The following is a 16,234-nucleotide window of genomic DNA, read 5'->3' as shown; positions in this document are numbered from 1 at the left end:
TTTTGTCTTGGTCTATAGCTTGTTTCATTCTCTTTGCAAAGAGTGTCTTTCACAGAGAAGAAGGCTCACATCTTATCAATTTTAACTTTCATGAATTATGTTTCAGTATTATATCTAAAAGGTCAGGGCAGCCCGGTGGCTCAGCAGTTTAGCACCACCTTCAGCCCAGGGTGTGATCCTGGAGACCCGGGATTGAGTCCCGTGTCGGGCTCCCTGCATGGAGCCTGCTTCTCCCTCTGCCTGTGTCTCTGCCTCTCTCTCTCTCTCTCTCTCTCTCTCTCTCTCTGTGTCTCTCATGAATAAATAAATAAAATCCTTAAAAATAAAATAAAAGGTCACTAATGATTCACTCACATGCGATATTTAAGAAACAAGACAAATTAAGAGAAAAGAGACAAACAAAAAACCAGACTCTTAACTATAAAAAACAAACTTATGATTACCAGAGGGGAGGTGGTTGGAGGGATGGGGCAAATAGGTTGTGGGGATTAAGGAGTACACTTAACACAATGAGCAGAGTAATGTATAGAATTGTTGAATCATTATATTGTACACCTAAAACTAATATAACACTGTACATTAATTATACTGGAATTAGGGGGGCGGGGCAAGAGGGCAGAGGAGTAGGATTCCCGTCACCTGTCCCCACCAATTTAGCTAGATAACTTTCAAATCATCCTGAAAACCTACAAATTCAACCTGAGATTTAAAGAGAGAACAGCTGGAACGCTACAGATAGAAGAGTTTTCGCTTCTAACAAGGTAGGAAGGTGGGGGTGTGGGGGGGATAAAAAAGAATCAAGTGGGGGAGGGGCCCCTGCGAGGAGCCTGGCTAAGGCCCTGGGGAGAAAGCCTCCCGGGACAAGAAAGCCCAGGCCCGGAGAAGCAGGAACTTTAAAAACCCGCACCGGATTCTTCCTGGCTGGAAAGGCGCTCGCAGAGAACTCAGGCAGGATCGCAGGAGGGGCAGTGGAGCCCCCAGGTTCCTGGGGTCACTAACAGAGGAAGTGCACCTGGGTGAGAGCGTGCCACAGACCCTGAGCGGAGCTTGGTAAAGGGTTGGAACGCATGCCCTGCAGGGCCTTGGGAGCAGCTCAGGCAGCGGCTCCGGCTCTGGGGTAGCGGGGTGTGTGGCCCAGGAACACGATTCCAGTGACACAGGTCCCAGATCCCAGGGTGCCGGGAGACACAGCCCAGGATCCTGCGCTCCCCCTGGGACAGAGGCCAGGAGGGCACAGGACAGTGAGGACTCTCCTGCCACCTACGGGTGCCCCCAAGCTGTGCAGATCAACACCCCCCACCACCACCCCCAGAGGATCCAGGCCCCTGCGGACTGGAAGACTGCAGTAGTTACTGGGGTACCTGACCCCAGAGCTGGAGAGCTGGCCTCCACCAGTGTTGTTGTTCCTCCTTGTGTCACTGTGTGCCTGGGACGGAGCGGGGCCGCCAGGAAACAGGGGTCTCACAGGACAAACAGCTCCCACTGAGCTGTGCACCTGGCAGGGGGCGGGCAGCACCCCCAGGTGCACACACCTGAGAATCAGCACAGCAGCTCCTCCCCCAGAAGATCAGCTGGAAGGACAGGGGAAGAGCAAGTTCTTGACTGAGCAGCACTGGAAAGCTCCAGGGGAAGTCAAGGGACTTACAGTATATAGAACCAGAGGATACCCCTCCTTTTTTTGTTTTTCCTCCTTCTTCCAGTACAACTCGTTTTTATATCAGACTATAAATTTCCAATTTTTTTTTCTTTTTCCACCTTAATTACAATATTTTACCATCTCTTCATTTTTAAGATTCTTCCTTTTTGACTTTTATATTTCTACAATTACAGGTCCTCGATATATTTTCCAGTTCTAGATTCCCTTCAACATACTCAACTTAATTTTGGGAGATATACAAGATACGTTTTTTTGTTTTGTGTTGTGTTTTTTGTTTACTCTACCTCATTTTGTTCTACAATGGCAGAAGTTATTACCTTCTAAAACATGATCGGTATGCACCCAGAACCAAGTGGTATACTGTGTTGGTTCATTCTGTGAGATTCCTATTCCCATTCTGCCCCCCTCTTTTATCTCATTTATGTTTTGGTGGTCAGTGTTGGGGCCCTCTACAAGTATTTCTGGTTTATATAAATTTGGGACTGAGCATCTTCTAATATACAGAACTTAATATACTCAGAAACAAGAGGATCACCCTCTAGAACCCCTCAGGTAGACTACATTCTCCCTCCACTACAACTTCTTCACCACCACCATCTCCCAGTCCCCCCCTTTTTTTTCTCTCCTTTTTTTTCTTTTTTCTCTTCTTTAGGATTCCTGACCTTTTATTTTTTTACTACCTTGTTTTAAAATTTGTTTTTCACTTTAGTGGTCCTTTTGTTTTATTTCATTTGATCTTTGTTTTCAATTTCTGGTCTCTGACCTGGGCAGAATCATCTGGGGTGAAATTTACTTAGGTCATGGTTGATATTCTTGACACAGCCCACTCATACAGCCACTCTGCACTGAGCAAAATGACTAGAAAGAAGAACTCACCACAAAAGAAAGAATAAGAAACAGTACTCTGCATAGAGTTACAGAATTTGGATTACAATTCGATGTCAGAAAGCCAATTCAGAAGCACAATTATAAAGCTACTGGTGGCTCTGGAAAAAAGCATAAAAGATTCAAGAGACTTCAGGACTGCAGAATTTAGATCTAATCAGGCCGAAATTAAAAATCAATTAAATGAGATGCAATCCAAACTGGAGGTCCTAACAACAAGGGTTAATGAGGTAGAAGAAACAGTGAGTGACACAGAAGACAAGATGATTACAAGGAAGGAAGCTGAGGAAAAAAAAGAGAAAAACAATTAAAAGACCATGAGGAAAGGTTAAGGGGAATAAATGACAGCCTCAGAAGGAAAAATCTACGTGTAATTGGGGTTCCGGGGGGCACCTAGAGGGACAGAGGGCCAGAAAGCATTTTTGAACAAATCATAGCTAAGAACTTCTCTAATTTGGGGAGGGAAATAAGCATTCAGATCCAGGAGATAGAGAGGTCCCCCCCTAAAATCAATAAAAACCATTCAACACCTCGACATTTAATAGTGAAATTTGCAAATTCCAAAGATAAAGAGAAAGCCCTTAAAGCAGCAAGAGACAAGAGATCCCTAACTTATATGGGGAGAAATATTAGATTAACAGCAGACTTCTCCACAGAGATCTGGCAGGCCAGAAAGGGTGGCAGGATATATTCAGGGTCCTAAATGAGAACATGCAGCCAAGAATACTTTACCCAGCAAGGCTCTCATTCAGAATAGAAGGAGAAATAAAGAGCTTCCAAGATAGGCAGAAACTGAAAGAATATGTGACCACCAAACCAGCTCTGCAAGAAATATTAAGGGGGACTCTGTAAAAGAAAGAGGAAGTCCAAAGAAATAATCCATAAAAACAGGGACTGAATAGGTATTATGATGACACTAAATTCATATCTTTCAACAGTAACTCTGAACGTGAATGGGTTTAATGATCCTATCAAAAGACGCAGGATTTCAGACTGGATGAAAAAACAAGACCCATCTATTTGCTGTCTACAAGAGACTCATTTTAGACCTAAGGACACCTACAGCCTGAAAATAAAAGGTTGGAGAACCATTTACCATTCAAATGGTCCTCAAAAGAAAGCAGGAGTAGCAATCCTCATATCAGATAAATTAAACTTTATCCCAAAGACTGTAGTAAGAGATGAAGAGAGACACTATATCATACTTAAAGATCTATCCAACAAGAGGACCTAACAATCATGAATATTTTATGCCCCTAATGTAGGAGCTGCCAAGTATATCAATCAATTAATAACCAAAGTAAAGATATACTTAGATAATAATACACTAATACTGGGAGACTGCAACACGGCACTTTCTGCAAATGACAGTTCTTATAAGCACAACATCTCCAAAGAAACAAGAGCTTTAAATGATACACTGGACCAGATGGATTTCACAGATATTTACAGAACTTTACATCCAAACGCAACTGAATACACATTCTTCTCAATTGCACATGGAACTTTTGCCAGAATAGACCACATGGTGGGTCTCAACTGATACCAAAAGATTGGGATTGTCCCGTGCATATTTTCAGTCCATAAAGCTTTGAAACTTGAACTCAATCACAAGAAGAAATTCGGAATAAACTCAAACACGTGGAGGTTAAAAGGCATCCTGCTAAAAGATGAAAGGGTCAACCAGGAAATTAGAGAAGAATTAAAAAGATTCATGGAAACTAATGAAAATGAGGATACAACCGTTCAAAATCTTTGGGATACAGTAAAAGCAATCCTAAGAGGGAAATACATCGCAATACAAGCATACCTCAAAAAACTGGAAAAACCTCAAATACACAAGCTAACTTCACACCTAAAGGAACTGGAGAAAGAACAGCAAATAAAACCTACACCAAGCATAAGAAGAGAGTAAATAAAGATTCGAGCAGAACTCAATTAAATAGAGACCAGAAGAACTGTAGAACAGATCAACAAAACCAGGAGTTGGTTCTTTGAAAGAATTAATAAGAATTAATAATGGTAGATAAACCATTAGCCAGCCTTATTAAAAACAAAAGAGAAAAGACTCTAATTAATAAAATCACCAATGAAAAAGGAGAGATCACAGCCAATGCCAAGGAAATACAAACAATTTTAAAAACATATTATGAGCAGCTATACACCAATAAATTAGGCAATCTAGAAGAAATGGACGCATTTCTGGAAAATCACAGACTACCAAACTGGAACAGGAAAAAAATAGAAAACCTGAACAGGCCGATAACCAGGGAGGAAACTGAAGCAGTCATCACAAACCTCCCAAAATACCAAAGTCCAGGGCAGATGGCTTCCCAGGGGAATTCTTCCAAGCTCGTTTTATGAAGCCAACTTCACCTTAATTCAAAAACCAGACAAAGACCCCACCAAAAAGGAGAATTATAGACCAATATCCCTGATGAACACAGATGCAAAAACTCTCAACAAGATACTAGCCAATAGGATCCAACAATACATTAAGAAGATTATTCACCATGACTAAGTGGGATTTATCCCCAGGATGCAAGGCTGGTTCAACACTCGTAAAACAATCAATGTGATAGATCATATCAACAAAAGAAAAAACAAGAACCATATGATCCTCTCAATAGATGCAGACAAAATACAGCATCCATTCCTGATCAAAACTCTTCAGTTTAGGGATAGAGGAAACATTCCTCAGCATCTTAAAAGCCATCTATGAAAAGCCCACAGCAGGGGATCCCTGGGTGGCGCAGCGGTTTGGCGCCTGCCTTTGGCCCAGGGTGCGATCCTGGAGATCCAGGATCGAATCCCACTTCAGGCTCCCGGTGCATGGAGCCTGCTTCTCCCTCTGCCTGTGTCTCTGCCTCTCTCTCTCTCTCACTGTGTGCCTCTCATAAATAAATAAAATAAAATAAAAAATTTATAAAAAAAAGAAAAGAAAAGCCCACAGCAAATATCATTCTCAATGGGGAAACACTGGGAGCCTTTCCCCTAAGATCAGGAATATGACAGGAATGTTCACTCTCACCACTGCTATTCAACATAGTACTAGAAGTCCTACAAAAAGAAATAAAAGACATTCAAATTGCCAAAGAAGAAGTCAAACTCTCCCTCTTCACAGATGACATGATACTGTACATAGAAAACCCAAAAGAGGGCAGCCCCGGTGGCACAGTGGTTTAGCGCCGCCTGCAGCCCAGGGTGTGATCCTGGAGACCAGGAATCAAGTCCCACGTCGGGTTCTCCCTCTGCCTGTGTCTCTGCCTCTCTCTCTCTCTCTCTCTCTCTCTGTTTCTCATGAATAAATAAATAAATAAAAATCTTTAAAAAAAAAAAAAAAGAAAACCCAAAAGACTCCACCTCAAGATTGCTAGAACTCATATAGCAATTCGGCAATGTGTCAGGATATAAAATCAATGCCCAGAAGTCAGTGGCATTTCTACACTAGCAATGAGACTGAAGAAAGAAAAATTAAGTTATCAATCCCATTTACAATTGCACCCAAAAGCATAAGATACCTAAGAATAAACCTAACCAAGATGAACTATTGGGACTTAATCAAGATAAAAAGCTTCTTCACAGCAAAAGAAACAGTCAACAAAACTAAAAGACAACCTACAGAATGGGAGAAGATATTTGCAAATTACATATCAGATAAAGGGCTAGTATCCAAGATCTATAAAGAACTTATGAAACTCAACAGCAAAGAAACAAACAATCCAATCATAAAATGGGCAAAAGACATGAACAGAAATTTCATCAAAGAAGACAGACATGGCCAACAAGCACATGAGAAAATGCTCTGCATCACTTGCCATCAGGGAAATACAAATCAAAATCACAATGAGATACCACCTCACACCAGTAAGAATGGTGAAAACAAGACAGGAGACAAATGTTGGAGAGGATGTGGAGAAAGGGGAACCTTCTTGCACTGTTGGTGGGAATGTGAACTGGTACAGCCACTCTGGAAAACTGTGTGGAGGCTCCTCAAAGAGTTAAAAATAGAGCTACCCTACGACCCAGCAATTGCACTGCTGGGGATTTACCCAAAAGATACAGATGCAGTGAAAAACCAAGACACCTGCACCCCAATGTTTATACCAACAATGTCCACAATAGCCAAACTGTGGAAGGAGCCTTGGTGTCCATCGAAAGATGAATGTATAAAGATGTGGTCTATATACACAATGGAATATTACTCAGCCATTAGAAATGACAAATACCCACCATTTGCTTCAATGTGGATGGAATTGGAGGGTATTATGCTGAGTGAAGTTAAGTCGATCGGAGAAGGACAAACATTACATGGTTTCATTCATTCGGGGAATATAAAAAATAGTGAAAGAGATTAAAGGAGAAAGGAGAGCAAATGAGTGGGAAATATCAGTGAGGGTAACAGAACATGTAAGACTCCTAACTCTGGGAAAGGCACAAGGGGTAGTGAAAGGGGAGGTGGGCAGAGGGTTGGGGTGATTGGGTGACAGGCACTGAGGGGGGCACTTGATGGGATGAGCACTGGGTGGTATACTGTATGTTGGCAAATTGAACTCCAATATACAAAAAAAACCCACCTCTATTTTCCAGCTTCTATTACGCAGTTCTAAAGCCACGTGCACATTTTTAGGTTTTCAACAGCTGTATTCATTTGCTTGGGCTGCCATCATAAAGCAGCACAGTCTGAGTGGCTTGAACAACAGTATTTTTTTTCTCATAGTGTTGAGGCTGGAAGACATCAAAGTGATGGCAGGGTTAATTTTCCTGAGGCCCCTCTCTCCTTGGCTTGCTGACAGTGGTTTCCTTGCTATACACTCACATGGTCTTTTCTTGGTGTGCACACATCTCTGTGTCCCTTTTTATTTTATTTTTTTTCTTATAAGGACATCAATAATACTGGAATAGGACCAACCTTTAAGACCTCATTTAACCGGGCAGGAAACAACAAATGTTGGAGAGGATGCGGAGAAAAGGGAACCCTCTTACACTGTTGGTGGGAATGTGAACTGGTGCAGCCACTCTGGAAAACTGTGTGGAGGTTCCTCAAAGAGTTAAAAATAGACCTGCCCTATGACCCAGCAATTGCACTGTTGGGGATTTACCCCAAAGATTCAGATGCAATGAAACGTCGGGACACCTGCACCCCGATGTTTCTAGAAGCAATGGCCACAATAGCCAAACTGTGGAAGGAGCCTCGGTGTCCATCGAAAGATGAATGGATAAAGAAGATGTGGTTTATGTATACAATGGAATATTACTCAGCAATTAGAAACGACAAATACCCACCATTTGCTTCAACGTGGATGGAACTGGAGGGTATTATGCTGAGTGAAGTAAGTCAATCGGAGAAGGACAAACAGTGTATGTTCTCATTCATTTGGGGAATATAAATAATAGTGAAAGGGAATATAAAGGAAGGGAAAAGAAATGTTGGGAAATATCAGGAAGGGAGACAGAACATAAAGACTCCTAACTCTGGGAAACGAACTAGGGGTGGTGGAAGGGGAGGAGGGCGGGTGTTGGAGGGGAATGGGTGACGGGCACTGAGGTGGACACTTGACGGGATGAGCACTGGGTGTTTTTCTGTATGTTGGTAAATTGAACACCAATAAAAATTAATTAAAAAATAAAAATAAAAAAAATAAAAATTGGCTTTGGTAGAGTAAAAAAAAAAATTCAATTAATTAACATATAACTTATTATTGGTTTCAGAGGTAGAGGTCAGTGATTCATCAGTTTTATATAATACCCAGTGCTCATTACATCACATGCCTTCCTTAATGTCCCTTATGCAGTTACCCCATCTTCCCACCCCACCCCCTTCCAGCAACCCTCAGTTTGTTTCCTATAGTTAAGAGTTTCTTATAGTTTGTCTCCCTCTCTGGTAAAGAAGATGTGGTGTATATATACAATGGAATATTACTCAGCCATCAGAAAGGACGAATACTCATCTTACATCAATGTGGATGGAACTGGAGGGTATTATGCTAAGTGAAATAAGTCAACTGGAGAAAGACAACTATCATATGGTTTCACTCATGTGTGATAAGTTCTTTATAGATTTTGCATATTAACCCTTTATCTGATATGTCATTTATAAATAAGATCTGTGGTGTTTTAATTGCTTGTCCCACCCTCATATGAAGTGTTAGTCTTTATCTAGAAGAAGGGACAGTCCAGTAATCCTTTCCCTCTTGAACAAGAGTAAAGGGTTGACATTATTTGTAAGTTAATGTATATGACAGCTACTGAAAGACTGGCATTTGTTTAACCTAACTCAGATCTCGTGGAAAAACAGAGGGCACTGCTTATGATATCTTCAAAGAGAGTAGAGACCCACAAAACACCAGGAGCAAGAGATTATGGGTGGAGACATATAATAGACCATCTCAGGCCCTGAAGAGAAGTGGGACAAAACTATTTAGGGAACTAAGACATTCAAAAGCGTCTATTTACAGAGGAATTGAGAAACTCACAGGAAGGCCAAGGCAAGATACAGGCTTAGAGAAGATCCAAGAACAAGCTTTCACTTCTGGCTGTTTTCTAGGTTCAGAGCAAGTCTAGCTCATTGATGGATTATATATCACTATGGAGAGAACCTGCCAAAACTGGTGAACTGGGCTGTGTTTCCAACGGTCTCACTTCTAATAACAACAACAAAAATTCACAAAGCATATAAAGATGAAGACATATACCACTCAAAAGAACAACATAAGTTGACAGAAACCATCCTTGAGGAGGCCGAGACATTGAACGTACCAGATAGATACTTTAGTAAAACTATTTTAAGCATGCTGAAATAACTAAAGGAAATGATTGCAAATTTCTAAAGGAAATTAATAAATTGATGTGTGAACAAAATGAGAATATCAACAAAGAGAAAGTATAAAAAGGAGCCAAACAAAAATTCTGGAGCTGAAAAATAAATTATTAAGTTGAGAAGTTACTAATGGGTAACAAGAGCAGATTTGAGAAGTCAGAAGAAATAATCAGGAAATATGAAAAGACAATTGAAATAATTAAGTCTGAGAAACAGAATGAAGAAAAATAAACAGAGTTTAACAGATTTTTAGGACACCATCAAATGACTATTATATGCATCATAGGAATCTCATAAGAAGTAAGAAACAGCAGCAGGAAATTTATTTGAAGAAATAATGACTAGAATCCCACAGAGTTCCCTAGCCCCTTCCACTATGTGAGGACACAGCAAGGAGTTAACAGTTTGAAACCCAGAAGAGAGCCCTCACCACAGCTGAACCATGCTGGCACCCTGAATTCAGACTTCCAGCTTCCAGAACTGTGAGACAGAAATGTTGCTTATGAGCCACCAAGTCTGTAAGTGCTTTGTTATAGCAGACTAAATAGACTGAAACTATATATTTATATCAAATAAAATAGACTTCTAGTCAAAAACTGTTACAAGTAACAATGAGGACATTAAGTATTAAGCAAAGTGCTTATTCATTCAGAATATGTAACAGTTACAAACATATATGTAACAATCTCCAGAGCCCAAAAGTATATGAAGCAAACACTGATAAAATTTAATGGAGAAATAAACTCTACCTCAAAAGCTGAATATTTCAATTTTGTTGAAAAGATCAACAAAAGTGACAAACCCCTACAGGTTGATTAAAGAAGAGAGGGAAGACTCTACTTACTAAAATCAGAAATGAAACTTGGGATAATGTTACCAACTGTAGACAAGTAAAAGGTATTGCAACAGAATACTATTACCTATTGTATACACATAAAAGGGATAACAAGATGAAATGAATATATTCCTATAAGCAAACCAATCTACTAAAATCCATCATGAAGAAACAGAAAATCTCAATATCTCTATACCTAGGTAAGGATACTGAGTCAGTAATCAAAATCTGGTAACGAAAACAACAAAAGGCCAGGACAAGATGGTTTCACTGGTGAATTCTACCAGTTTGTTTAAAGAAGAATTAAAGCCAAACCTTCTCAAGTTTTTCCAAAAAATTGAAGAAGTAGAACACTCCCTAACTCATTCTCAGGAGCCAACATTACTCCTGACAGACAGATACTACATAGAAACAAGACAGACACAACATAGAAAGGAAAACTAGAGACCAATTTCCCTTATGAATATTGATGACAAAACCCTCAACAAAACCCAGCAAACTGAATTCTGCAGAATGTTAAAAGGATACCCCCATGACCAAGTGAAATTTATTCCTGGAATGCAAGGACAGTTCAGCATATAAAAGTCAATTAATGTAATACACCACATTAATATAATGATAGGAGAAAACAAAAGAATTTGACAAAATTCAACACCATTTCATGACAAACCAAGAATAGAAAAATTCTTCCTCAACATGATAAAGGCTATTGTGAAAAACATAACTTAACATCATTTTCAATAGTGAAGGACTGAAACCTAAACCCCTAAGATCAGGAACAATGAAAAGATGATCATTTTCACCCTTTCAATTCAATATAATAGCCAGAAGAATTAGATAAGAGAAAAGGGGGAAAAAAGGCATGCAGATTGGAAAAGAAATAACCTATTTTCTACCTGAAGATATGATCTTATACAGAAAAATACCTAAAGATTTCACAAAACTGCTAGAATAAACAATTTCAATAATGTAACAGTATACAAAATCAGCATGTAAAAATTGGCTGTATTTATATATACTAACAATGAACATAAATGCAATGGAGAAGACAATTTCATTTACAAGAGCATCAAAAACAACACAATACTGAAGAATAGAGTTAAACAAGGGGAAACTTTCAAACATTATTATAAGAACTAAAGCACAAATATATGAAAACACATACTATGTTCATGGATTGGAAGACTTAATACTATTAAGAGGTCAATACTATCCAAAGTTATCTACAGGTTCAGTGTCATCCCTATCAAAACACCAATAACTTTTTTTGTAGAAATAGAATGAAGATAAATAAGAACAAAGTTATTTTTTCCTTAAACCTAATTTCAAAACTTTCTGCAAAACTTCAGCTGCAGTAATCAAAATGGTGAGGTACTGACATAAGGACAGTCATGTAAATCAACAGAATAAAAGAGAGCTCAGAATAAACTCTTGGTTTAGTCAAATGCTTTTTGAAAAGGGTGCCAAGATCATTTAATAGGGAAAGGACAATCTTGTAATGAGTGGTGCCAGGAAAACTGAATATTCACCTGCAAAAAGAAGGACCTGAACACTGATCTCATATGATATAAAATTTAACTCAAAATGTATCAGAGATCTAAATGTAAGAGCTAAAAATAAAATTATTAGAAGAAAACATAAGATAAAATCTTCTTGACACTGGATATGGCAATGATTTCATGGATATGACACCAAAAGAAATATGATATCATTAAATTGATTAAAACATCTGTTCTTTTGGACATTGCCCTAAGCAACATATTCATGGATACATTTCCTCAGGCAAGGGAAACAAAAGCAAGCATAAACTATTGGGACTACACCAAAATAAAAAGCTTTTCTACAGCAAAGGAAACCATCAACAAAACAAACAGGCAACCCATTACATGGGAGAAGATATTTGCAAATGATATATCTGTAAGAGGTCGATATTCAAAATAAGGAATTTATACAACACCAAAACAAACAATCCAATTTAAAAACGGGTAGAGGACCTGAATAGACATTTTCCCAAAGACATACAGATGGTCAATGAACACATGAAAGGATGATCAACAATCACTAACCATCAAGGAAATGCATTTCAAAACCATAATGAGATATCTTCTCACACCAGTCAGAATGGGTAATATCAAAAAGAAAATAAATAACAAGTGTCTGTGAAGATTTGGAGAAAAGGAAACCTTCATGCACTGTGGGTAGGAATGTAAATTGGTGCAGCTTCTGTGGAAAACAGCATGAAAATTCCTCAAAAAATTAAAAATGGATATACCATATGATCCAGTAATTCTACTACTGGGTATTTATCCAAAGAAAACAAAAACATTAACTTTGAAAGATACATGCACCCCTATGTTTATTGCAGCATTATTTACAATAGTCAAGATATGGAAGTAACTCAAGTGTCCACTGACAGATGAATGGATAAAAAAGAGGTGACACACATACACACGTGTGCATGTGGACATGCACACATACACACACACATAACAGAATATTACCCAATCATAAAAAGGATGAAATCTTGCCATTTGCAACATGGATGGACCTAGAGAGTATTATGCTAAGTGAAATAAATCAGACACAGAGAGACAAATACCATATCATTTCACTGATACGTGGAATCTAAAAAAACAAAACAAAACAAAACAAAGCAGAAAGAGACCCATAAATAAAAAAACAAATTGGTGGTTGCCAGAGGGGTAGGGGGTAGGACTACAGGGCAAAATAGATAAAGGAGACCAAGAGGTACAAACTTCCAGTTATATAATAAGCAAGCCATGGAGATGAAAAGTGCAGTATAGGGAATATAGTCAATAATATTGTAATAACATTGTATGACAACAGATGGGTGACTACACTTATCCTGATGAGCACTAAGTTATGTGTAGAATTGTCAAAGTAATATGTTGTACATCTGACACTAACATAACACTGTATGTCAATTATACAAAGAAGTAGATTTCAAAGAAAAAACTTTTAAACATTTGTGTGTCAAAGGACACTGTCAAGAGAATGAAATAAAAACTCACAAAATGGGAGGAAATTATACAAGGGTTAATATCTAGACCATGTGAAATAGAAAACAATGTTTTAAAGTATTTTCTGCATGATATGAAAAGACATCTGGAAATTAATTTCTAAATAATCAATTACTTTGTAAAACATTACTGTATGTGGCCTGTTATCTAAAGTTAGTCAACTCATAAAAATACCTTCAAAATGGCAGTTTTTAAGAGCCTCTCCCAAACTGCTTGTCTTAATGAAAATATATCCAAAATGACTAGTCTGACCATCCCATAGCCCTAGATAGATATTATGTGAAGAATTACACAATGCCCAGTATTTGACAAATGGCCTTCCTCCAATTATGAAGGACTTAATCATATATTTTTATTGGATACAGAAAGTATTTATTTATTTCAAAAGTGCAACTTATATCAAGCCCTCAAGCTTACCTTAGTGGAACAGATCTAGTCTGACTAGACTTTGAACACACACAAATCAGGTTTAAAACATGTGATTTCATTCGTATTAAAAGTTTAAGGATACTTTGAAAGTCATCTACTGAGCCCATTGACTTATTTAAAAATTTAAAAAGTGAGCCCAGATGTCCACTGATAGATGAATGGATAGAGAAAATGTGGTGTGGATGGCTGGGTGGCTCGGTGGTTGAGCACCTGCCTTAGGCTTGGGGCATGATTCTGGGGTCCTGGGATAGAGTCCTTCATGGGGTTCCCCACAGGGAACCTGGTTCTCCCTCTGCCTATGTCTCTGCCTCTTTCTCTCTGTGTGTCTCTCATGAATAAAGAAAATGTGGTGTGTGTGTGTGTGTGGGTGTGTGTGTGTGTGTGTGTGTGTGTGATGGAATACTACTCAGCCATCAAAAAGAATGAAATCTTGCCATTTGCAACCACATGGATGGAACTACAGGGTATTATACAAAGTGAAATAAGTCAGAGAGTGACAAGACCATATGATTTCACTCATGTGGAATTTAAGAAACAAAACAGAGGAACATAGGGAAAGGGGAGGAAAAATAAAATGAGACAAAAACAGAGAGGGAGGCAAACCATAAGAGACTCCTAACTATAAGGAAAACTCTGAGGGTTGCTGGAGGGGAGGCAGACAGGGGGATGGGGTAACTGGGTGATGGGCATTATCTAGGGCACTTGATGTCATGAGCACTGGGTGTTAATATGCAACTGATATCACCGAATTCTACCTCTGAAACTAAACAGTATATGCTAATTAAACTGAATTTATATATTTTTTAAAAAGTGATTAAAAATCTGACCACAAATGCAAAAATCATTAAATACCGTATGTCCACCATAAGGATATAAGGTTTTTACACAAATATGTGTTACCAATATATTCTTCCTGGGATTGTGAAATCCTATAAATTTTTCCTTGGTGTGTGTGCATGTGTGTGGGTGGGTATGTGTTCCCCGGTATCTAAAAATAATAACTACAATTTCAAATAAAAAATATTCAGATAGCTGGTAACAGCTCACCAATTACCCAGGGAGTCAAAAGAAAACCAGAAATTAGTAGAAAGTGAGAGAGTCTGATTACCTACCACCGTAAGATCATCCATCTGGTGCTAAGACTTAAGAGATGACACCCCCAGAGGTCCATGCATTTTCCTAATCCGCATCAGGATCTCAAGAGAGCAGAGGTTCCTTCTAAGCTTAGTATCCCAATGCTCTGCAATAAGGAATGGAAAAGTCCATGTAAACTTTACAAGTTATTGTACAAACCTAAAGTGATCTTTTGGGAATTTGAATACTTTTCATAGGACTTGGTTTACACATCATTAGTCTTCTTTCCTTTGTGAACCATTTTCTGCGCATCCATCACAACTTTGTAGATGGATGTACAAGGACTATACAGAAATCAATCTAATTGTTCTACAGTTTTTAATTCCTGAAAATGAAATACAAATAAGTGGGGGTAGTTTGGAAAAATAATAGGTTATACAGCAAATGTTAAACCAAGACAAACACCAAGACAATCTCTAGCTGATGAGCTCAGAGGTCAATTTTATTTTTAAAACTATATAACATACCTTTAAATAAGAAAATGACATTAAAATTATAAGTATTTAAGTATGCACAAAAATAGTTGTAGAGGAGGGAAGAAGAGGTAAGTTCAAATTCTAAAACAAACAAGGAGTAGAAGAATATTGAGAGCACAAAGGGAAAGGGGATGTGGGGGAGAGAGGTACAAAGGGTGAAAGTTTTGAGAAAAATGTTTTGGGGAGCTGTTGGAGAAAGGGGTGGAGCTGGGGCCCTTGACAAGATCTGAGTGTTTAGCCAAATGCTATAAAAGCTACCTGGAGCCAAAAAGGGAGAGCATTCTGAAACCTAGGATAGGTACACAGGCAAAGGCAGGAGGCAACAGCAGCTGCAGTCCCTAGAGAAAGGCTGGAATGTTAGAGGAGGAGAGACCAAGTCCAGGATGCTTGGTCTTACCTGCTAGAAGTCTGGCTGCTGCTGAGCCAACTCTTTAGAGAAAGCATGGCCTAGTGGGTAAGCAATGAACAGGTGAAGTTATGTGACATCCAATTCCTAGATGTCATGATGATGATGTGTGAGAAACACCAGAAGAGGATCTCCAACATCCAGGAAGAGCTGCTACTGGGATCTGAAGCCAATGTGAGTGAGAGCTCCTGCCCCTGCTAGTTTGCATCTCCTGCTGGCTCCTATTGGGCTGTCCACCAATGTGCATGGCAGCCCACATGACCTGGCTCAAGACCTCATTGGCTGCCTGTGCTCAGCCTCACTCTACACATGCAGATGGAAGTAGTGATCTATCAAAATAGTGTCAAGGGAGTTAAAAAGTATCATTGTGCAAGCATTAACACAGTCCTAGAAATAGCCAGAGGCAAGAGAACCTTGGTAATACTGTCACACTGCCCAACTCTAAGTCATTTGTTTAAATATTAGGACGCTTGGTTCTGTTGCAAGTTTAATCATCCTGAAGTAACTGTTAACTTTTGGCCTATACAATATTTTATAATTTTCCTGTTTAT

General features: G+C 38.9%; 1 protein-coding gene across 3 annotated transcripts in view; it reads right to left on the bottom strand.

Annotated features, from left to right (window-relative positions):
- Nucleotides 1-16,234, bottom strand: part of CD274 (CD274 molecule) — a 129,931-nt gene that overhangs the window by 109,781 nt on the left and 3,916 nt on the right. For all 3 annotated transcript variants that reach the window (XM_041743880.1, XM_041743882.1, XM_041743884.1), the window contains one exon: nt 14,780-14,907. The gene's annotated coding sequence lies outside the window, so the exon portion shown is untranslated. The remainder of the gene's footprint in view (nt 1-14,779; nt 14,908-16,234) is intronic.

This window comes from Vulpes lagopus, chromosome 2 (genome assembly GCF_018345385.1).
Source record: "Vulpes lagopus strain Blue_001 chromosome 2, ASM1834538v1, whole genome shotgun sequence".
In the NCBI taxonomy this organism is placed as follows: domain Eukaryota; kingdom Metazoa; phylum Chordata; class Mammalia; order Carnivora; family Canidae; genus Vulpes; species Vulpes lagopus.
Note: the sequence above shows the minus strand (reverse complement) of the source record. Positions and strands in the feature narration are given on the sequence as shown.